At 40.6% G+C, this 24,941-nt stretch overlaps 1 protein-coding gene and 1 pseudogene across 1 annotated transcript in view; both read right to left on the minus strand.

Moving 5' to 3' along the window:
- Window positions 1-24,941, minus strand: part of LOC132805722 (4-galactosyl-N-acetylglucosaminide 3-alpha-L-fucosyltransferase 9-like) — a 125,286-nt gene that overhangs the window by 18,396 nt on the left and 81,949 nt on the right. The window lies entirely within an intron of this gene.
- LOC132835312 (4-galactosyl-N-acetylglucosaminide 3-alpha-L-fucosyltransferase 9-like) lies at window positions 11,072-12,167 on the minus strand (annotated as a pseudogene).

Here is a 24,941-nt window from a genome sequence, read left to right on the forward strand (position 1 = left end):
TTCCAACAACCACGATCATTCCTTTTGTGCCACCAATACCTCCAATCAGAGGAAATTTTTCCTACGGTCACCCATTGCTTGATATGCTTGTTGTATTAATATTCACTTTCCTTTTGATCAGATCAGATTGGATTTTTAAAATGGATTTCATTCATTGAAAGCATTTTATCTGTAGAGATGGATCAAATAATTTGTTGCCAGTGATACAGAAGAATTGTAGGAGAAAGTCTGACCCAATGAACATAATAAAGTTTTCTGCATTAACACAAAATCTCTGGATTAAAAAAAACATTGAATTGGACAAATCCAAGATGGCAAGGGTGAACATGTATATTTCAAATAGTTTGGTTCAGTTGGTAGGAGAAAGTGAACACATCTCAACTTTTACTCTGAATTCCATAAAGCTGAATAACAAATATACAAATTATTTATTGCAAGCCCTGTTTGTGCACGAACAGGTCAGGGACTGAACACTAACATAGAGAGTAAATGAGCCATCCTATATCAGAAAATAATTATTTACTTTATTACATGAAATATATTAGATAGAAATCTACTTCAAAGAAAAAGCCACTTCAGTTCATCTTGTCTGTGCCTGTTAATATATTCCAATGTATATCGAGAAAATGCCAACATTTCATTTTGGCACTAAAAAAAGCTGTGAAGTGGTGCTTAACATTTGACACATAATAAACATAAATACAGTCACATTGTTATTCGGTAACTCATTTATTCTGACATACACAGATGCCTGAAATGATCAAATCATCTGTTCCTAAATTTGCTCCTCATCCAAGTAGTGCGATTGTCAATTTCTGCTGTATACAGTAATTCCAAACATAAACTAACCACTCCCTCAGTTTTTAATATATGATCCCATTCCATTAAAATTTAATTGAAAATGCTTTCTGATGGCATTGTTCAGATTCCAAAAATGGCAGGTTTACCAATTTGTAATCACCTTCTTCTACTTCCTACATAACTACTGTATAACCAAACACAATAAGTTCTTCAATTCTTTAGAGTGATTTCTTTTGCCTTTCTTGGCTATCCTGGATTTAATAAGTATTTCAGTAATACGTTTGCAGCGGCAAATGTAGCTCTCAGCATTTGTTTGAAATGCATCGCTTAAATGTGGTTTGCATGTCAAAATATAATGGATTTTCTTAATAACTTAGTGCTCCCACAATAGAGATTTCTGTCAATGCCACATATCATGAATGTGGATGATACATACTGGCTGGATCATGGTTTTATATGACATTCTTTCATTCCTGCATGCATTATAAATTATCCAAATCAGACTTCCAAAAAGGCTTTAACTTTAAAAATTGCTTCAAAGGAATATCTTTCAATCAGAAAAAAAATTGGCTGCCCTTTGCTGATGCTAGAAGAAATGTCCCTTGCAGAGTACAATCATCAGTTCACCAAATTGTTTTTGTACATTAGAGCTCAAACTCAGCAAATAGGAACTATTTTTTCTGGGATGAGTAGAGTGGAAAATAATTCCAAATTCAAGATGACACAATGGGATATATTTATCCGGTGACCTTCAGATCAACCTGATCTCAACCAAGTTATTTTCTTCCATGTACAAAAGGTGACATTTGACCAAGTATGATTTCAAAGAGTCGATGGTAATTAGGAGAAATGCCTCTCATTGGTGGAGTTGTATCTATCACAAAGTCAACCATCTCAGCTCAGGATAGTGTAGGTCCCGCCATCTTCTATTACCTCATCAAAGATCTTCCCTCCATCACAGAGTCATATTTGGGGTGTTTGTTGATGATTGCATAATGTTCAGCACCACTTAAAGTCTTCCCAGGCACTGAAGCAGTCCATGTCCAAATGCAGCAAGACTTGGAAAACATTCAGACATGAATCAGGCTCTCCAATGTGATCAAAATCTCGGTGCAAGGTTCCCGCATCTGGCACAAACACATGCAATAAGGGTGACGCGCTGCACAATCATGGACATGGGCCAAGTTAAACTACATCTGTGAGCTGTGGGTACCAATGGGTAATTGTTTTAGACTGCAGAAAATTGACCCTGTTGCTGCACAAAGTTGATTGACATGTAGCTCAGGCCCTTTCTCTCAAATTGGAAAAGCATTGCCTCAGCCTGTCTCTGTTACCTCCTTCACCTGTTCATCTCCTTTTATATTCTTTGAAATCTGACTCAGACATTTTATGTAATTCTATTTACACTTCAGCTAAGAAAGCAACTTGCTTGGTTTTCTGTATAAAAGGTTTACTTTCTGATGGCAAAGTGAAGATAAAAAAATAAACCTTTATAGATGAAGGTTCAAAGAATAGGGTTTAATGACTTGCTCTGCTCACAGAAAGGTCTTCTTCTTATTTTGCAATTTCAATAAAATGACCTTTAATGTAAAATCATGATCAAGTATCAGTAGAATCTGATTTTAAACAACTTCAGACTTCTTTATAATTCAGGACATTTTATACACAATTTTGAAATGACAACAATACCATTAGAGGGCACTTCCTCATATTTCTCTTTTCAGTGAAGAATAAACGATTGAAATTCAAACCAAATATGTGAAATATGACTAGAACTTTTGTTTGATTTTGGTTAGCAATCATTATGTTTTGTAAGGTAACTAGTTGCTACCTACTAGGGATACAGGAGGAAATAGGTATTTTGGCATGATGATGCAAATTCAAATTTTTGCAGTGACTTTTTAGAATCATAGAGTCATAGAGCCATAAAGCATAGAACAGGTCCTTCAGCCCTCTGTTTCTACACTGACCAACAAACACCAAATTACACTAATCCCATTTATCTGCACTTGGTCCATTGTCTACTATATCCTGGCAATTTAAGTACCCATCCAGATGCTTCTTAAATGTTGCAAGAGTTCTTGTCTCCACCATCCTCTCAGGCAGCATGTTCCTTTACATCTACCACACTGAGGTGATTTTTTTTTTCTCAAATCTTCTCTCGACCATTTACTCCTCACCTTAAATGTATGTATCAATCTGATCTCCCACAGCCTCCAATGCTCTGAGGAAAATAACCCAGTCCTATCCAGTCTCTCCTCATAACTGAGACCTTTCATTCCAGGCGAATTTCATGTGTGCCCTCTCCAGTGCAATCACATCCTTCCAATCGAGTGGTGACCAGAACTCCACAAGGTATTCCATCAGTGGTCAACCCAATGTTTTATATTCTGGTATCTTGGTTCTCACTGGATTGTTCAATTCTCTAACATATTGCACATTTAGATCAATCACAATTATGTCTTACACTAGCACTCTAAACAACTCAGACTCTGCAAGAATAAACAGTAAAAATGCCATTGAAACAACTAAAAATGTTCCTTATAGCATTCTTCAATTAATGATATCTGTTTGTAAAAGGGAAAACAGAACGTTGTGCAGATCAGAATAATTCAGATATTGCTGGGTAAATGTATTCCACTGTGGTTGGTTTGGATTTGTCCAGTATTTGATGTGCAGGGCATTCCAGATCAACTTCCCACAGTGTTGACTGGATGCCACTGTTCTAAATGCACTGGAACAGCTTGGATAAGATATGGTTAGTTCGGGAGGACAGCTCCTTCGTACTAGTGCCAGAATGTTGTTAGGAGCTATAATCCTTATAATGTCCGATGCCTTTAGCTGTTTCTGGGTTTCATGTGAAGTCAACTGCATTGTTTGAATGCTGGCATCTGTGATCCTGTGGACCACAGAAAGATGCCAAGATGGATCATACACTCAGCACTTTTAGCAGAAGATGCTGGCAAATAATTCAGGTGTGTCTTTTGCTTTCATGTGCTAGGCTGCTGCATCACTGAGAATGGAAATATTTGTAGAATCTCCTCCTCTAGTGGGGTGTGTAATTATATGTCATTACTCTCATGACTGGACTACAGAATAGCACTGTTCATTTGGTTGTGGGATTACTTAACCTGTATATTGTAGATTGCTTATGCTGTTTGACATGCAATTAGTTCAGTGTTGTACTTTCCCAACTTTGGCACCTTATTTTCAGGTACATTCTTGGTACCACTCCAAATTATCTCTTGCTATCAGCACAGAAATAGGGGTGATCCCTGGCTTGATAGGAATGGTAGCATGGAGGATATACTGGACCATGAGGTAACAGATTGTGGTTGAATGTAATTCTGTTGCTCATGATGAATATGGCCCACTGCATTTCATTAATGTTGAGTCTTAAGTTGTTGATGCTGAGTTGTTGCTCAGATCAATTTAAGATCTAGATTAGAGTGATGCTGGAAAAGCACAGCAGGTCGGACAGCATCCGAGGAGCAGGAAAATCAATGTTTCGGGCAAAAGCCTTTCATCAGGATTTTCCTGCTTCTCAGATGCTGCTTGACCTGCTGTGCTTTTCCAGCTACACTCTAACCTAAACTCTGGTTTCCAGCATTTGCAGTCTTTGTTTTTACCTGTTTAAGATCTAATCCATTAAACATGAGGGCAGTGATTCACATCATATGAGAGTATCCTCAAAATGAAAGCAACACTTTGTCTCCACAATAAATGTACAGTAGCTAGACCTATAACATGGACAGATACATCTGTTGCAAGTAGATTGGTAAGAATGAGGTTCAGTCTATGTTCAGTAGTGGTGCTACCAGGTAACTCTTGGTGATTAAAATTCCTCACCCAGAAAACAGTCAATGCGTCTTCCAAGTAAAGTTCAACGTGGAAGAGAGATAATCTATCAGCTGAGAGAGGTGTTTTTGGTGGCAATCAGCGGGAGGTTTCTTTGTCCATTTTTGACCTGATGCTATGAGACTTCATAGGTTCTGGAATCACTGTTGAGGACTCTCAGGGTAACGTCTTTCCAACTATACCCCACTGTACCAGCATCCTGCTGTGACTGTCCTGATGGCAGGAGAGGAAACTCCCAGGATAGTGGTGTTTGGGACATTGTAAAATGTCATTGTTAGAATAACAGGGCCAGGCTGTTTGTATGATTACTCTGTAGGACAGCTCTCTCAGCTTTTGTATAATTCCCTAGCTGTTAGTGCAGAAGACTTTATTTGGTTTTGAAGACTTGTGAAAATTTGTTGTTTCTCGTGCCTTACTTGATGCCAGGTGGTCGGTCTAGTTTCATTCACATCTTTTGGCTTTTTAGTGGTTTGATACAACTGAGTAGTTTGCTGATCACTTCAAATAGAAGTTTGCTCTGGAGTCACACATAGGCTAGATCAAGTGGACGTCAGCAAATACTGCTTCTCTAAAGGACAGGAAGTTATTAGATTGGATTAGATTCCATACAGTGTGGAAACAGGCCCTTCGGCCCAACAAATCCAAAACGACCCTCCAAAGAGTATCCCACCCAGACCCATTTACCCCTGACTAATGCACCTAACACTATGGGCACTTTAGCATGGCCAATTCACCTGACCTACACATCTTTGGACTGTGGGAGGAAACTGGGGAACCCGGAGAAAACCCAAGCAGACACGGGGAGAATGCATAAACTCCACACAGACAGTTGCCCATGGCTGGAATCAAACCCAGGTCCCTGGTGCTATGAAGCAGCAGGGCTAACCACTGAGCCAGCCTGCCGCCCATGAGACTCACTTTTAATTCAAAGTGTATTAACTGAATTCAAATTTCACGGTCTGCCATAGTGAGGTTAAAGCTGTGCCCCTGGAGCATTAGACTGCTCTCTGTATTACGAATGCAGTGTTAATAACATTACATTACCTCCTCTGTACCACTCTTGAATACATTGTAACCTCAGAAAGTTTACAATTGTTTTTAATCATTTTTAATCAGAAAATTGTGACTTATAACAAGGGAAAAATAAGAAATCTGCTTTATGATTGACAGCGAATATTTGACCTGTAAGGTCAGAGTTCAGAAAGCATATCTTGCCTTTAGATGTCTCAAACAGCCTCAAGGCAGCAAACAACATCATTATAGTGCATCTGAAAGCCATGAGAGGTTCAAAGATATCCATTGCTCCTGATGCAGTCTCCTCTACATTGGGGACACTGGACGCCTCCTCGCAGAGCGCTTTGGGGAACATCTCCGGGACACCCGCATCAATCAACCCCACCACCCCGTGGCCCAACATTTCAACTCCCCCTCCCACTCTGCCAAGCACATACATGTGCTGGGCCTCCTCCACCGCCGCTTCCTCACCACCCGACGCCTGGAGGAAGAACGCCTTATCTTCCGCCTCAGAACACTTCAACCCCAGGGCATCAATGTGGACTTGACCAGTTTCCTCATTTCCCCTCCCCTCATCTTACCCTAGTTCCAACCTTCCACCTCAGCACCGCCCCCATTACCTGTTCCACCTGCCTATCTTCCTTTCCACCTCTCCACTCCTCCTCTCTGACCTATCCCCACCCCCATTTACCTGTTGTACTCTTTGCTACCTTCCCCTACCCTCCTATCACCTGCATCCCCACCCCCATTCACCTATTGTACTCTATGCTACTTTCTTCCTACCCCCTCCTCCCCCCCACCCCCCTCATTTATCTCTCCACTCTGCAGGCTCCCTGCCTCAATTCCTGATGAAGGGCTTTTGCCCGAAACGTCGATTTTCCTGCTCCTGATGCTGCCTGACCTGCTGTGTTCTTTCAGCACCACTCTAATCCAGACTCAGGTTTCCAGCATCTGCAGTCCTTGTTCTTACCTACCTCAAAGATCACACAACATATGTTTTCAAAAACCCACATTATAAGATTAATTCCACACAATTTTTTCATTCAGTAGTTTAAAACATGACAATGGAATAGATTTTGCATTGGACATAAACCTGAAGAAAACTCTTTTTGTAAAATGCGATGTTTCAATATTAATCAGAGTTCAGTCAAAATAAATCACATTTATTTAGTGTACTGAGAAAAATAGACACAATTTAACCAAAGACTATTTAAATACAAAGAGAGAAAAACAATTGAAGATTGCATTTATAAAGTCATTAGGTCAAGAGATTAATCATTCCTGTGAAATCCAATATCACAGCTTAGTGCTGCAAGAACATTCTTGTGTCCTATAAAACAGTAGGATGAGTAGGTACAATATATGAATTTAACTTGTGATCTTAACACCAAGTTGTATTGTGGTTGATTGATTCCTTTAGAGCATTTAAATTATTTCCTCATGTTACTAAACGTGAGAAAGGGAGGTAGTTTTGTTACGCCAAGACATTTAAAGTTCATTTAAAGGAAGTTCTATTGTGTAATTATCACATACTTAAAAATTATAAATATTTGATTTTGAACAGCCAATTAATGAAACTATTTCAGTGCATTTGTTTAGAAACTCAGTATTTCAAATTTCAAAAATTAAAAATAGGTCTCTCCAAAAACAGCACACAAATAAGTAAAGATAACACTAAAATCAGACTGATGAAATGAAAAGGTTTTGCTAATTGCTCATGGCAAACCACTCATGACGTTAATGCTTAAAGCTATCTTGCTGAAAGAAAGGCACAGCCTGCTAAGTGATATAAAAGAAGCTGTCATTCTGATTGAGAAGGGATTCAAACTTTAGGCAAAGCCAGGTCAGCCTGTTTGACCAGCAGTTCCAATGCAATTTAATACATTAATATGGTAGACCTCTAAAACATTTTGGATCAATTCATTTCAACCTAGCAATGGGTTTAAACAGTAAGAACACAGTGTGTTCTGTAAGCACTAATTGAAGGGGGCATTTTTCAATATACTTTCTACAATACCTGCACTTACAAGTCCTAAAGAAAACTCTCAAATTCCACTCTTTACTCTCCACAATGGTTGTGGGGCTACCACTTGATAGAGAGAATAGAGGGACCAGCTGCTAAAGGGCCTGAGACAATTATAAGTCCCAAGGCTTAATGATGATTCCCTACAAGTCCACCTCCAGGCTGAGGTTGATCGCTGGGACGTACTCATGCTTGCTGATCAGAAGAAGAGATTGTCCATCCACACCACAGAAACCTGAATGGAAGTCTCAGTGTGAGAAGACACAGGCTTGTCCACTGGAAATAGGTGTAGTGTTACAAAAGGCTCAAAGAACCTCTTATCACCTGCTTGGCTGAGTGTGTCCCCATTTTGCAGATGGGTGTATATGAAAAAGTGCAGGGATGTGATGTGTATCAAGTGTGGAATTGCCTAGTATCTTGGGAAATGTGTGAGGTGACATGAAGTACACATGCTCTTCGTCATGACATTGGAGAATTCTGGGATGGTTTATGAACAGTGACACTTTTCATTGAGCAAATAACATTGGGAAAGAACATGTTGCACACCCATGAGAGATAAGACTTTTCCACATTGACTCATCATGATATTCCTTTTTTTAGACAGAGAAAAGGCACAAAGTACCTGAGAGTTTGTTCAAGTAGATTGTGTGGCTGAACTTAGATTAGATTAGACTTACAGTGTGGAAACAGGCCCTTCGGCCCAACAAGTCCACACCGACCCGCCGAAGCGCAACCCACCCATACCCCTACATTTACCCCTTACCTAACACTACGGGCAATTAATCTGATGATTTTCATGCCTGCAAATGAGGAAGTGCTGGAGTCACTGAGATTTCAATGGCACATTGCTTTGTCCCACAAAGGTTGGGTAAAATGGGCTAAGGGGAAGGTAACAAGGAGGTAGTGTTTATGCATTTGAACATAGGAAGGGAATGTGTGCATCAATATCTAAGGCAATGAGGCTAAATGTTGGATAATATCTCCTGCTGTTGCATGTGTTGATGTTTTTACAGACAGTGTCTCTGTGAAGTCATCTCAAGTGGTAATAATGGATCTCGTTCTCTTTGCTTCCCTCACATTTATAACCTGGGCAGCTACAGCCACAGGCCCCAATGGACCCATGTTAACCTTTGAAGGGCAGGAGATTTTGAGGCCAGAGCACAAGCAAAGATGCATGCCCCTGGTTGTTTGTACACAGATTGGCTATGAGGAATCTACATGCCAGTATGAGCACATGACAGTAGCAAGGCTAGAAACACAGAATGAGATAAAGCAGGCCTCTGGAAATGGCATGAATGCTTCACATGACCAGAATGCTGACCCCCAACTTGAAGAGGAGCTGTCCATCCTGTGGAAGATATTGGGTGTATAGTATGATAAAGAAATGGCAGAGATTCCAGAGAGTTTGCACTCAATGGCCCAGACAGTGGAGAAGGCCATACAGATCATAGCCCTATGATCACTCACCCTCTATAATGCATAAATTCATTGAGCAATTGAGGACTAAACCTGGCAGCTCACTAATTGTCTAAAGGTTAAAACTGTCATCAACCAAATTGTTGGGGAAAAGAAGTTTGTATCTCTTGCTTCAATCTGACTGCTTCCTTGCTCCTGGCAAGTGTTCAAAATGACTTTTTTCCACCTGTGTTGACCATTTGCTACACAGATTGGAGTTCTGCAATAAATGACAAAAAAGAAATTCAGCAGATGATTGAGTCTTATTAGCAGTTGGATAACAGAAAATATTGTGACTAGAAGCTGTGGAGCTTGGACAAAGTCAGCTCATTGACTTTGTGTCCACTATGTTTCAGGATCAAATATGATGATCAATTCTAAATAAAGCCTTGCTATCCCACTCAAAGTAGGTAGACATTTAGTGTTTATAAATTTCATTATTTTAAACTGAAATCTAAATGAAATAGTGTTTCTCCAGTTAAAATACAGTTTAAAAGAGTGTGAAAAGAGAAAGTGGCAGACCAGTTCAATAACAGTCCAGAGAGAGAAAGAGAGAGAGAGAGAGAGAGATGAGTATAAAAGTTTGAAAAGAGCTTGAGAGAGTAAGAGACCAGTGCACCAGTCTATAGCTTCAAAGGGAAGTCACCATATTCCAAAGAAATCAAAACATAATGTTACAGGGAAACAAGGGATTGCTTGGTAACTTTTGCCTTGTTCCACCTCTTATTAGCAATTTACTAGTAATTATAAGATTGACTAGTAGTAGCAGCAGTACAATTTATTATCAGTGGTAAAATATCATAGTAGCAGGGTTTACTGGGACACATTGTTCCAGAAAGGAATCACACCCCAAAGGATAGGATGTTCTGATTTAGTTGGTAATTAGGGACAGGCAGGCATGAGTGGGAGGTTGTTGATACAAATCTATAGTTTCTGAGTACTCATCTTTGATTTTTATTTTCATTCCAGGTACACATCAACACAATTAATAAAAGCTGATTTAAAAATAAATTGAAATACTTAATTTTTTACATATGCCAATCTATACTTTCATTCAAAACTTTTCACTTTTGTTTGTCTACTGGTTATTATTCACTTGAATAAAATTGGTTTGACATTTATTGCTTGCCTTTGATTGTCAGCTGATGCAGCCAAAATGTTGGGAAACATTGCTCTGTCTGTACAGGGAGTTGACCAGGCCAAATCAGGAGTACAACAACCATGTTCGGTTTCCTTACTCAAAAAAGGATCGAATTGCATCAAACGGATTGTTAGAATACTCTTCTTGAGCTGGAGTGAAGGGGTTGGGGGGGGTTGAGTCATTGCTTTTATTGAAAATTGAGTTCTTTGGAATTTTAACAGTTAAGGGGGTCAATGGTGGTGGGAGGCAGGCAAGAAAGTGGACTTGAGACCACACTTAGATCTGCCATGATCTTATCAAATTGCAGAACAGTCCTGCAGGTTGAAAGACCTAGTCCTGCTCCTGAGTCATAGTTCTTATTTCTTAAGTTCCAGATTGATATATAATCTGATTCACAGCACATTCTTCTTAAATTTGTGTAAATGTTATTTTTCCTATTGTTGTCTCCACAATGGCAATGATAGATCAAATTCTTTGTGAAGTTTCTTTAACATAATAAGCTTGTAAACTAATTTCATTTTCCAGTAGATGTCCCTCTCAGATTAGAAGTCCATGTTAGGGGCTTATATGTTTTATATAACTTAATACAATGGAGGCCAGAGGATATTTTATTTTTGGGGTCAATAAAATAATTGATTGAAAATATTTTCTCTTTGGGGAAAGAAGTTAATTCAATCCAATTGATATAACTGATGATCTGTGGTATTTACTGGAATTTAATTCCAAAATCCTTTCTCCAAATTGGAAAACGATCAATTGCTGATCATCCATGACAGTAATCAGAGGCATGTTTCCAAATTCAATCCCAAAAACCAGTTCTCCAAACTAGAACACGCTCGATATTCTTGATGTTGTTTTATATTCTTACCCAAGTCACATGCATGTCTATCCCAGAAATGAGTCATCCGCACTGTGTAATACTTTCTCCATTTGAAGTAGTTCATGTACAAGTCCTCATTATCATTCACCATGTTCAGGTAAACTGCAAGTTCCTGAACTGATTTGAAATCATCCACATGAATGAAAAAATTAGCTGGAATGTAATTTTCATAGTTTTCACTCAATGGCCCAAGAACACGGGCACAGTGCCGGCAAGGTAGGTGTTATAGAGCTTTTTAGTTATGTAATCCTCGTGAGTTTTCAAAGGAAAGGTAGAACTTACAACTAGATATTGTAGGGATCAAATCTTTAGAGTTCAGATGTTTTCTAAAGGCTTGATTATAAGTATTGATTTTAATATATTTGGATAGTTCGTGGCAATACTTCACTCTGGCATGGTTAGAGTTCCAGTTGCTTACAATCCAACACACAAGATTGCTCTTACTGGGCAATTCAAAGTCTATTGGGACTTTGCTCATTGTCAGACACCCATAAGGCACCTGGATATCTGAATCCCACTGATATGACAAAGTCAGGTTGAAGAGTTGGTCGAGTCCTGTCCTTTTTGAAGAATGCATAGGTGACTCCAGATTCATCCAAACCCATTTCTGAAACCTTGGCTGAGGTTGTGTGGGCAAATTGAATAAGTCCACAGTTATGTCTCTGTGATGGAAAAGGACAGCGTGCGACTTGTTAAAGAGGCTCCTATTCACAGTCAAGTGACAGTCATGGATGTTAAACTCCGATTTACAAGAATCGAGCTCAAATATTTGGCAGAAAGGCCAAAGCCAAATCAGCACAATAGTTTTATTCTCCTCAGCACCTGTCCCAAAAATATTCTTCACACCTGGTGCTGATGTGACAGATTCCAGTGGAGCATAAATCCAGGTATTGGATGGTTTTACATACAGCAACAACAAAGCTAAAAAAAAAGCTCAAAGTGATGAGAGTCATGAACAGGAAACGGAAAATCCCTTTGTTGGATGCTGATGTCATAACGTCTCCTGAAAAGTAAAAAAATGAAGACTATTAGGATCTTGAGAACATTGTGTCTCTTGCCTTCTGCATCAAGGTTCAGAAAATTTGAATAGCAGCATCCCTAATAGGATGTTGATTATTTACAGAGGAAATGTAAGAGAAGGGAATAAGAATAGAAGATGAGTAACTTGAAGATGAGAGATGAATTCAAGGAAAACGCAAGCAAGCAGAATGAAGAAAATGGGCATTTGAAAACCCCACATAAAGTTAAGTAGAAGGAGTAAGGAAATTTATAATACTGCTTAAACTAAATTCTGCTGAGAAATGGGCTGGACACTGTGTCTGTTGGGCTGTGAAGCATTTTGTTCACTGTGTCGTGTTTTCACAACTTCCAAGTGGCCAGTCTTCCAGGGAACAGAAAGAAAATATTGCAAAGACACTAGAAAGTTCTCCATGAAGTGAGGCAACATTGATACAGGAACAGTTGAGGAACAATAGAGGACTTTCAAAGAAGGTTTTCACAGTGCTCAAGGAAAGTGTATTCTGGTCAAAAAGAAGGATAGCAAGGGTAGGAAGAGCCAGCCTTGGGTAACCAAGGAAATAGAGGAAGGCATAAAATTAAAAGCTAAGGCTTACAAAGAAACTAACAGTAATGGGAAACAGGAAGACTGAGAAAACTTTAAAAAGCGTAAAAGAATTACGAAGCAAACAGTAAAGAAAAGAAAGTTAGTCTATGAATGCAAATTAGCGTAGAATATAAAAACAGGTAGGAAAAGTTTTCATAAATATATAAAATGGAAAAGGGTAGCTAAAGTGGATGCCGGTCTCTTGCAGGATGAGAGAGGGGAATTAATATTGGGTAATGCTGACACTATTTTGTGTCAGTCTTCATAGCGGAAGATGTGTCGAACATGCCAAAGAATGATGTTAAGGACACAATGGGAAGTGAGGACCTCAATTCAATTGTTATCACTAAAGGGTAGTATTGAGCAAACTTGAGGGTCAAAAGGTAGGTAAGTCCCGTGGTCCTGATGGAATGCATCACAGGGCACTGAAGGAAATGGTGGTAGTTATTTGGAGTAATTTGAGGATGGAGGGGAATAGGTGAATGTTGTATACTTGGATTTCCAGGAGGCATTCAATAAGGTGCCGCATAAGATCAGAATGCATGGAGTTGTGGGGAATGCACCAGCATAGATAGAGGGCTGGTTAACCAATAGAAAGCAGAGAGTTGGGATAAATGGGTGTTTCTCTGGTTGGAGATGAGAAGGGTGCTGCAGGGCCACAACTGTTCATGATTTATATATAAATGATTTGGAATAGGAGACCCAAGTGTAATGTTTGCTGATGGCACTAAATTGACTGGAACGGCAAACTGTGCAGATGATGTGGAGGGTGTGCAGAGAGATTTAGATAGATTAGATTAGATTACTTACAGTGTGGAAACAGGCCCTTCGGCCCAACAAGTCCACACCGATCCGCCGAAGCGCAACCCACCCATACCCCTACATTTACCCCTTACCTAACACTATGGGCAATTTAGCATGGCCACTTCACCTAACCCGCACATCTTTGGACTGTGGGAGGAAACCGGAGCAAACCCATGCAGACATGGGGAGAATGTGCAAACTCCACACAGTCAGTCACCTGAGGTAGGAATTGAACCCGGGTCTCCAGCGCTGTGAGGCAGCAGTGCTAACCACTGTGCCAGACTGCCGCCCATAGGTTAAGTGAGTGGGCGACAGTCTGGCAGATGGAGTACAATGTGAGTAAATGTGAGGTTATCCACTTTGGAAGTAAAAGACAATAGGTCAGAGTATTATTTACATGGTGAAAGATTGCAGGATGCTGTTGTGCAGAGGGACTTAGAAGTGCTCATATATGAATTGCTAAAAGTTGATTTGCAGGTGCAACAGGTTATCAGGAAGGCAAATGGAATATTGACTTTCATTGCGACAGGGATTGAATTTAAGAGCTTGGGAGGTTCTGCTGTACTTGGGCAAGGTGTTGGTGAGGCCACACCTGGAGTATTGTGTGCAGTTCTGTACTTGAGGAAGGATATATTGGCTTTGGAGGTAGTGCAGAGGAGGTTCACCAGGTTGATTCCGGAGAAAAGGGGGTGACCCTTTGAGGAGAGGTTGAGCCACCTGATAATGTACTCACTAGAATTTAGAAAAATGAGAGGGCATCTTATAGAAACATATAAAATTTAGAAGGGATTGATATGATAGAGGCAGGCAAGTTTTTTTTCTGCTAGTGGGTGAGTCTAGGACTAGGGGACATGGCCTCAAGATTGGGGGGAGTAGACTTAAGACAGAGTTGAGGAGGAGCTGCATTTCCTAGTCAGTAGTGAATCTATGGAATTCTCTGTCCAAGGAAGCAGTAGAGGCAGCTTCATTAAATATATTCAAGACACAGTTGGATGGGATTTTGCATGGTTGGGGAATTAAAGGTTATGGCGATAATGTGGGTAGAGAAGCTGAGACAATGGCTAGATCAGCATGATCTTAATGAGGTGGCAGAGCATTGGGGCAAATGCCCCAATCTTGCTTCTATTACTATTAAACTATGACTGCTTGGAACTTTGTGCCACTTGCTCATAACAGGCATGTTGTTCATCAGGTTGCATTGTGCTTTGAATCCTAATGCATAAATGATGAGACAGAGATGGTGGCAGAGGAAAGAAAAGGTAGCAGATCCTGCACTCAGGGTCCCACTACCTCATAGATGTCCCTGCCTCATGTGAGCAATGATCTGAGGGTTCAGAGTCAGCCTGTTCAATTACATGAAAACCCATGGATGAAAATCACAACCCGAGCAGAGGCCATCTTCAAATTGAGGAACAATCAATGATGATTAAAGAATGAATGGAATTAAATCTTGCACAAATTTAGAGGGTAGACAGGTTTTGCCACTGGCTGGACAGGAATGATGGAAGGAGCTCTGAGACAGCAGGATGACCCAATTCCTTCCAAAGACCTTCTGGTCAATCAGAAACCAGCAAATGTGTTTTCTTGATGGTGCCTCTATTGAGGCAGTGGCTGCTTCAAGAAGTTTACCCACTTGAAACCAAGGAACCAGCAGGCAGGTGACTAATGCAGAGAAGGAGGTTCGCAAGGTGGAACAGATTAGCAACAAGGTCAGGGAGGCAGCTGTCAGTGGGAATCCCCTGCCAACTTCTTCATGTCAGGCGCTTTGAAAAGGTACTGACTGCCTGAAAATGTAGGGCTCCACTACTACTCAAACACTCCCAGAAACCTTCAGGCTTCCCAGATGCTAAGTACCCAACGGTTGAATATCAGGCACAGAGCGATGAAATCCAATCGGTGAAGAGCTTCCACTTTGGACATAGACATAGGAACATAGCAAAATTCCTGTCTGTCACCGTCTGCTCAGATAAATGTCATAAATGCCAGTCACAGAGTCATTACAGCTGAGAAGGAAACCAATAAGCAGTCAATCAGCCCATTTTCCAGTTCTATTCCCTACAGCCTTGAATCATAGAATCCCTACAACACAGAATCAAGCCTTTTATCCATCGAGCACATACCAACTCTCCAAAAAGTATCTCATGCAGACTCACCCCCTACCCTATCCCTGTAACCCTGCATTTCCCATGGCTAATACACCTAATCTGCACATCTCTGGACACTCTGGGCAATTTAGCATGGCCAATCCACCTAACCTGTACATCTTTGGACTGTGGCAGGGAATTGGAGCACCTGGAAGAATCCCATGCAGACATGGAGAGATTGTGCTAACTCTATAGTCAGTCACCCGAGGGTGGAATCAAACCCAGGTTCCTTGCGCTGTGGGGCAACAGTGCCAACCACTGAGTGACTGCACCACCATGTGTGACTTATAAAATTTACTTCCCTTAAACCCATTCAATTCCTTTAGAAATCACCCAATGTCTCTGCTTTTAACATCTTTTATTGGCAGTGGTTACCAAGTCATTATCACTTGTTGTGTAAAATACTTCTTCTCCACAATGTCCTATGTACTTCCCTGAAGCTATGAAAACTTATCCTTTTACCATCATCATTCTGTAAACTTTTATCAAGTCACCCCTCATTCTTTGATGTTTAAATGAAAACAAACTAAATTTGTCCAATCTCTCCTTACAGCTCATACACTCCAAACTAGGCAACATCCTGGTAAACTGTTTCTGTACCCTCTCCAAATCCTCCACATCCTTCTATTCGAGTGGAGACAAGAACTGTAAACAATATTCCAAATGTGGCCTAACTGATGTCCTATGCAGCTGTAACATGACTTGCCAATTTTTATATTCTGTGCCCCAACAACGAAGGCAAGCATGCCATATACCTTGGCATGAGGGAGGAACTGGGTAGAATTGACTAGGAGAGCAGCCTAGCAGGAAAGACAATGGGACACCAATGGCAAGAGTTTCTGGGAGTACTTCAGGAGACAGAGCAGAGTTTCATTCCGAGGAAAAAGAAGCATGGTACAGGGAGGATGAGGCAACCATGGCTGACTAGGGAAGTCGGGAATAGCATTAAAGCAAAAGAGAAAGCATATAATGTGGCAAAGGGCAGTGGGAAACCAGAAGATTGGGAAGCTTACAAAGATCAACAGAGGGCAACAAAAAAAAGGAGGGAGAAGATTAAGTATGAGGGTAAGCTAGCCATTAATATAAAAGAAGACTATAAGAGTTTTTTTTAATATATAAAGGACAAAAGGGAGGCAAAGGTGGACTTTGGGCCATTGGAAAATGCTGCTGGTGAGATATTAGTAGGGAACAAGGAAATGTCTGAGAACTGAATAATTGCTTCGGTGTCAGTCTTCACAGTGGAAGACATAAGCAATATCCCAAACATTTAAGAGAGTGAGGGAACAGAGCTGAGTATGATGGCCATTACCAAGATGAAGGTGCTAGAAAAACTGAATGACTTAAAGGTGGATAAGTCACCTGGAATACACCCCAAAGTTCTAAAGGAAATAGCTGAAGAGATAGTGGAGGCATTAGCGGTGATCTTTCAGGAATCGCTAGAATCAGGGAGGGTCCCAGAGGACTGGAAAATCGCTAACATACTTGTTTAAAAATGGAGTAAGGCAAAAGACAGAAAATTGCAGACTGATTAGCCTAACCTCAGTTGTGGATAAGATCCTGGAATTGATTGTGAAGGATGAGATTTCTAAATACTTGGAAGTGCATGGTAAAATAGGGCAAAGTCAGCATGGTTTCATCAAGGAGAGGTCATGCCTGACAAATTTGTTCAAACTTTTTGAGGAATTAACAAGCAGGTTATATCAAGGTGAGCCAATGAATGTTATCTACCTGGACTTCAAGAAGGCGTTTGACAAGGTGCTGCACAGGAGGCTCCTGAGTAAGATAAGGGCCCGTGGTGTCTGAGGCAAGGTGCTAGCATGGATAGAAGCTTGGCTATCTGGTGGAAAGCTGAGAATGTGGATAAAAGAATCCTTCTCAGGATGGCAGATGGTGATAAGTGGTGTTCCGCAAGGCTCAGTATTGGGACCACAACTTTTCACTTTATACATTAACAATCCAGATGAAGGAACTGAGAGCATTCTGGCTAAGTTTGCAGATGATACAAAGGTAGGGAGAGGGACAGGTAGCACTGAGGAGGTGGGGAGGCTGCACAAGAATTTGAACAGGTTAGGAGAGTGGGCAAAGAAGCATCAAATGGAGTACAACGTGAGAAAATGTGAGGCCATGCATTTTGGTAGGAAGAATAAAGGCATGGCCTATTTTCTAAATGGGGAGAAAATTCAGAAGTCTGAAGTGCAAAGAGACTTGGGAGTTCTAGTCCAGAATTTTCTCAAAGTAAACTTGCAGGTTGAGTCAGTAGTTAGGAAGGCAAATGCAATGTTGGCATTTATTTTGAGAGGACTTGAATATGAAAGCAGGGATGTGCTTCTGAGGCTCTATAAGGTTCTGGTCAGACCACATTTTGAATATTGTATGCAGTTTTGCATCCCTTATTCTTCAGAGGAGGTTCACAAGAATTTTCCCAGAAATGCAAAGCTTAACATAAAAGGAACATTTGAGGACTCAGGGTTTATACCTTGATGGAGTTTAGAAGGGTGAACAGGAATATAATTAAAACATACAGAAGACTGAATGGCCTGGCCAGAGTGGATGTTGGGAAGATGTTTCCATTGGTAGGAGAGACTAAGACCAAAGAGCACAGTCTGAGAGTAAAGGGAAGACCTTATAGAATGGAGATAAGGAGAAGCTTCTTCAGCCAGAGAGTAGTGAATCTATGGAATATACTGCCACTGAACACTGTGGAGGCCAGGCCACTGAGTATATTTAAAACTGAGGTAGATAGCTTGTTGAGTATCAAAGGGATCAAGGGTTATGGGGAGAAAGCAGGAGAATGGGGTTGAGAAATTTTTCAGCATGATTGAATAGTATTTTCTGCTCGATAGGCTGAATGGCCATGTTTTTGCTCCTATGTTGAATGATCTTATCGTCTTCTTGACCACCTTATTCACTTGCTGCCACTTTTATACATTGATGCTACTAAGGTATCCATCTTTTACTGCATACTTCCCTCCTGCATTAGATCCTGCAAAATGCATTTGTCTGGATTAAACTCCATCTGCCAAATTTCTGCGCCAATCTCTAGCCTATCTATATCCAAATGCTCGCAAATGGGACTAGATTAATTTAAGATCCTGTACATCACTATGATTCTGCTATATCCTCTGGCAATCCTCCTCACTATCCCCTAACCTTTGTATCATCTACAAACCTACTAATCAGGAAATCAGGCTATATTCTCCTCTGAATCATTTATATATAGTACAAACAATTGGGGTTGCAGCATTGATCCCTGCAGAACACCACTGCTCACAGATCTCCAATATGAAATATACCCTTCCACTGCTCCTGTCTGTCTTCCACAACCACACCAATTCTGTATCTGTTTAACAACTCACCATAGATTCCATGTGACTTCATCCTTTGTATCACTTTTACATGAAGGACCTTGTCAAAGGCCTTGCTAAAGTCCAAATAGACTGCATCTGTCACCCTGGCCTAATCAATCATCTTTGTTGCTTCCTCAAAAAAAATCAATCAGGATTGTAACACAAGACCTTCTCCATGCAAAGCCACGCTGCCTATTGCTAATAATTCCAAAGTTTTCCAAATGCGAGTAAATTCTATCCCTAAGACCCTTCTCCAGTAACTTCCCTACCCTGATGTAAGGCTCATTTCCTGAATTATCCCTATTATTCTTCTTAAACAAAAGAACACCATTGGCACTTGTCGAGTTCTTTGGGACCTTTCCTGTGACTAAAGAGGATCCAACAATTTTGTACAAGACCGCAACAAACTCATCACCTGCCTCCCTCAGCATTCTGGGATAGATCCTGTTTAGTCATGGGGACTTATCTACCTCAATGTTTTTAAAACATCAAAAACCTTCTCCTTCCCTGTATAGGAACCGATGACACAACCCAACCCACAAGTAACCAAACTGACATCTCTCACTCCTACTCCCTCTTTTCTTAGTAGACTACAATGTCAAAAACCAAATGCTTTTTCTCTCTCCAGGCATTCTTCCAGTCATAGCATTAGTATGTGTCTTCTTTTTCCTTTGCCAGATTTTGAAACTTTGGAAACTGTTAATACTCTAATCAGTGACAATTGGTAACTGCACAGCTTCTGACCAACATGTAGCTGTCACTAATTGTACTTGATTAGTAGTGCAAAATGATGTCTTTGCAGTTTGGCTATTGGTCCCAATGTAATAATGGTCCTAATTTCATTCACTTTAATTAGGCTATTTTACTCACCTAGTAAATTTAAACTTGCTTCCACAAAATAAACTCGGAAATGATAAACCAGTCAAGTTTCCAGTATTATATAAAAACTGAAAGAACTGCGGATGCTAAAAATCAGAAACAAAAACAAAAGTTGGTGGCAAATCTCAGCAGGTCTGGCTGCATCTGTGAAGAGAAATCAAAATTAATGTTTCCGATCCATTGACCCTTCCTCAGAACTGTCCTCAGGAAGGGTCACAAGACCCAAAATGTCAACTTTGATTTCTCTGCACAGATGCTGCCAGATCTGCTGAGCTTTTCCAGGAGCTTTTCTTTAAGTTTCCAGTAGTACTCACTTGGCAAAAAAGAACAAACAACTAATGCTGGAAATCTGAAACAAAAACAGAAATGGCTGGGAAAACTCTGGAGAGAAAGTGGAGCTACGTTTCTGGTCCGGTGACCCTTCAGAGAATAACTCACTTGGGCCTTCATCTGATAAAACCCGCTGCAGGGAAGGGAAGGGAAAGCTGAAGTGGTGCAAATGGATTTTCAAAAAGCATTTGAAGCAGTGACACACAACAGACATCTAAGTCATGTTATAGATTGTGGAGCAAAAGAGACAGTAACAACATGGATACAAAATTAGCTCAGGGATAGGAAACAGAATAAAGTGATTAATAGCTCTTTTTTGGACTGGAAGGAGGTTTGTAGTGGGAGTGCCTGGCAGCAGTACTGGAAGCCTTACTTTCCCTGAAGTATATAAATGATCTGATTCTTGGTGTGTTTCAGTGTCTGTAGATACTACAAAACTTGGGAGAACTGTAAACTAAAGAAGGTGCTGTAGAACTTCAAACTGGCATTGACAAGTTGGTGGAGTGGCAGAATAAGCTGCAGATGGAATTCAATGCAGAGAAAAGTGAAATAATCCATTTTGGTGCAGTAGTTCTAGGCACTATTGGACAGAGCGCAGGAGTGGCTGAAACAGTTTCCCTTGAGGAGGAGATCTGTTAGAAGTTTTCAAAATTATGAGAGGTCTTGATAGAGAGAATGGGGAGAAGCACATCCCACTTTTAAACAGATCACGAATCAGAGCAAAATAAATAAATTTGAAGTGAGAATAAACTTTCTCACTTAATAAGTAGTTCAGGTATGGAATGCACTGTCTGGAAATGTGGTGGAGACAAGTACAAGGGGGGCACTGAAGAAGACATTGGGTGATTATTTAAATAGGAAATAGGTTCAGGATTATGGAGAAAAGGAAGGAGATTGGCACAAATTTAAAATGTTCAGAGAACCACTACAGCCACAATGTGCTTAATGGCCTCCCCTTCATTGCAGCAATTTTTTGGTTCTATTTACATTTGTTGCCATATTGGAAGTAAATGCAACATAGCGAAGTCTGACAGCATGCTTATTATAGGAAGACAAGCCTGTCACAGTTGGTTAGAGAGTTCTAATGACAACTCTGGCAAGCTACTGCAATGCTGAAAGGAAAACACTTACTCTATGGAATACAAACGGTCAACATGTAAAAACTTGGAAAGCATTTCATTGTTCACCAGTTATAAGCAATCAAAATAATCTATCATAACCTCTCCCAAGGGCACCTCCTCAAATGCAATGTCTACTCATAAAGATCCAAGAGCATGATTTTGAAATTCAGTACAAGACAGGCTCACAATAACTGTACCCAATTCTCTTAGTAGTTTTCCAAATCCAGCTAGGGATAAAGATATTGCTCTACATCTACAAGTACAGTATGGTGAACTGCCTTTTTGATCACTACATTCCATTTACTGGAGGTAGATCCATAATGCCATTAGGGAATGAGTTCCAGGATTTTAACTCAATGACTCTGAAGGAACAGCGATATATTTGCAAGTCTGGATGGTGAGTGGCTTGGAAGGGAAATTGCAGGTGATGGCAATCAGATATATCTGCTGCCCTTGTCCTTCTAGATGAAATGATCATGGGTCTGGAGGGTGTTGCCTAATGAGCCCAGGTGAATTTCTGAAATACACCCTGTAGATACTCCTGCTCCTGTGCATCAATGGTGGAGGAGTGAATGTTTGGGTGAACATGGTGCCAACCAAGCAGGCTACTTTGTCCTAGATGGCGCCATGCTTCTTGAGTTTAGTTGGAATTGCATTGATCCAAGAGATCAGGAAGGTAAAGGAGTTCAACGAATACCACAATGTGAATGTAGGCCATTCAACTCATTGAGTCCACACCAACCTCCAAACTGCATCCCACCCAGATCAACCCCATCCCTGTAACATTGCATTTGCCATTGCTATATCACCTAACTTACATATTCTTGGTATTCCAGGCAATTTAGCATGGCTAATTCACCTAACCTGCACATCTTTGGACTATAGGAGGAAACCGGAGCAGCTGGAGGAAACCCACACAGACATGGAGAGAATGTGCAAACTCCACACAGACAGTCGCCCGAGGAATCAAACCCAGGTCCTTGGTGTTGTGCGACAGCAATGCTAACCACTGAGCCAACAGTGGTTACGTGAAATCCACTAGAGAGAGCTGAACTAGCACTTCATCTGGTTGGCTAAACAGTCTGGCTGTACGAGATTCTTTTTGGAGATCTAAATGAACATAAGGAGATATTCAACAGAGTTTTAAGGCTCAAAATTTAGACCCAGTTTGGAATAGCACTAATCATCTGCCCAAAGAGGTCGCTGGATGCTATTATTCATAAAAAATAATATAATGAAGAAACAGAGTCCATCACAATAACCTGCAGATAGACTGCTGTCTATCAGTAGTCTGCTGAATTGTGTCCTCTCCATTGTTCCACTCGCTGAACCCTTTAGCAGAGTTGTACTAGATTATGTAGGGTCTCTACAAAAGAAAGAGGGTAGGTTATCAATATGTGCTAATCGTTGTGGATTTGACTTCAGGACTCTCAGATGTCATACCCCTGATGAAAATCTTAACTGACATTGTAGTTGAGGAACTAACCCCAACCTCTTACCCAATTTGATTACCTAAGGATTACATTTTATGCCTAGTATGCTCCAACACATTATGCATAGGCTCAGATTCAGCAAGTTAAAATCCTTTAGCTATCAGTTTCGTTTCACAGGTATCTTGAATAGTATTGTAAAATGTGAAAAACTATGACTGGAGTCTATTGCTGAGAGATCCCTATGATTGGGACAAGGGCTGAGGCTTCTAACCATCCATAAGCAAACAGCCACTAACTGAATCAATAGATCTCAGTCCATTCAGTCCAATAATCTGAGCCAATAACTTCTAAAAAGCATTTGCTCTTGGCATGAATTTCATTACTTTTAATGGATGGAATGGGATTGTGTAAATTAAACAATCTCACCAGGAAATGCAATGGCATGTTCTTTGATGAAATCCAGTATTATTATCTATTGCCTACTACTTGAACAATTCAAGGTACAATTACCACCATTGTCTGAAGCCCTGTGATGTCCACTGCACAGCCAGGGTATCTGACACTGAGCACTCAGCACTCAGATATTGTGCTGAACATGATACCAAATTAAATTAATCCCTTCTGTCTGCCCTTGGTCCATATAACTCCATCCCTTGCAAATTCATGTGCTTATCTAAAAACTCCTTAAACATCCCAATGCATCTGCCTCCCACCACCACCCCCGGCAGTGTGTTCTAACTCCTACTACTCTCTGTGTAAAAAACTTGCCCCAACTCTCCTTTGAACTAACCCTCTCACCCTAAATGCATGCCCCATAAGATTAGGCATTTCAACTTTGGGAAAAAAGATTCTGACTGTCAACCCTATCTATGCATCTCGTAATTTTATAGATTTCTATCAAGTCTCCCTTCAGCCTTTGCCGCTCCAGCGAAAACAACAGAGTTTTCTAGCCTCTCCTTATAACCCATACCCTCTAATCCAGGCAGCATCTTACTAAGCCTCTTCTGCACCCTCTAAAAAGCCTCCAAATCCTTCCTGTAATGTGGCAACCAGAACTGAATACAATAGTCTAAGAGTGGCCTAACCAAGGTCTTAAAAAGCTGGAACATGACATCTTGACTCTTGTCATCAATTCCCTGATGAATAAAGGCAAGCATACCATACACCTTCTTTACCATCTTATTTGTGTGGCCACTTTCAGGGAGCTATGGACTTGAAACCCAAGATTCCCCTGTACATCAATACTGTTCAGGGTCTTGTCATTAACTGTATACCTTTCCTTAACATTTGGTCTCCCAACGTGCAGCACCTCACACTTACCCAGATTAAACTTCATCTGCCATTTCTCCGCCCACATCTGCAACATTCTCCATGGTCCACAACTCCATCTATCTTGGTATCATTTGTAAACTTACCAACCCACCCATTTACATTTTCATCATTTATTAAGAGCAGGGATCCCAGTATGGATTCCTGCAATCACTGCTAGTCATGGATCTCCAGCCTGAAAAAACACCCTTTCATCATTACCCTCTGTCTTCTATGGGCAAGTCACCATGGATCCCATGCACCTTAATCAGCCCACCATAAGGGAACTAGTTGAAAGCCTTACTGAAATCTATATAAACACATCCATTGCTCGACTCTCATCAATCACCTTTGTCACCTCCTCAAAAAGTTCAATCAAATTTGTAAGACATGATCTCTCCTGCACAAAGCCAAGCTGACTGTCCCCAGTTAGGCGATGCGTTTTCAAATGTGCACAAATCCTAACCCTAAGAATTCTCTCCAATAGCTTCCCAATCACCAATGTGAGACACATTGGTGTGATGACCACATATGAGACTCACATGTTAGATGTGTGATAGAATACTCTCCATTTGCCTGTTTATGTGCAGCTGTTACAGCATTCAAGAAGCTTGATACCGTCCAGAAAAAAATCCCACTTGATTAACACCCCTCTCTTCAACATTCAGTCCCAACATCACCAAGGCATGGTGGCAGCAGTATGTATCATTTACAAGATGCACTAAAATAATTCACCAATGTTCCTCTGATAGCACCTGGCAAACTGGCAATGTATACCACCAAAAAGGTCAAGGATAGTA

This window comes from Hemiscyllium ocellatum, chromosome 3 (assembly GCF_020745735.1).
Source record: "Hemiscyllium ocellatum isolate sHemOce1 chromosome 3, sHemOce1.pat.X.cur, whole genome shotgun sequence".
Taxonomy (NCBI): domain Eukaryota; kingdom Metazoa; phylum Chordata; class Chondrichthyes; order Orectolobiformes; family Hemiscylliidae; genus Hemiscyllium; species Hemiscyllium ocellatum.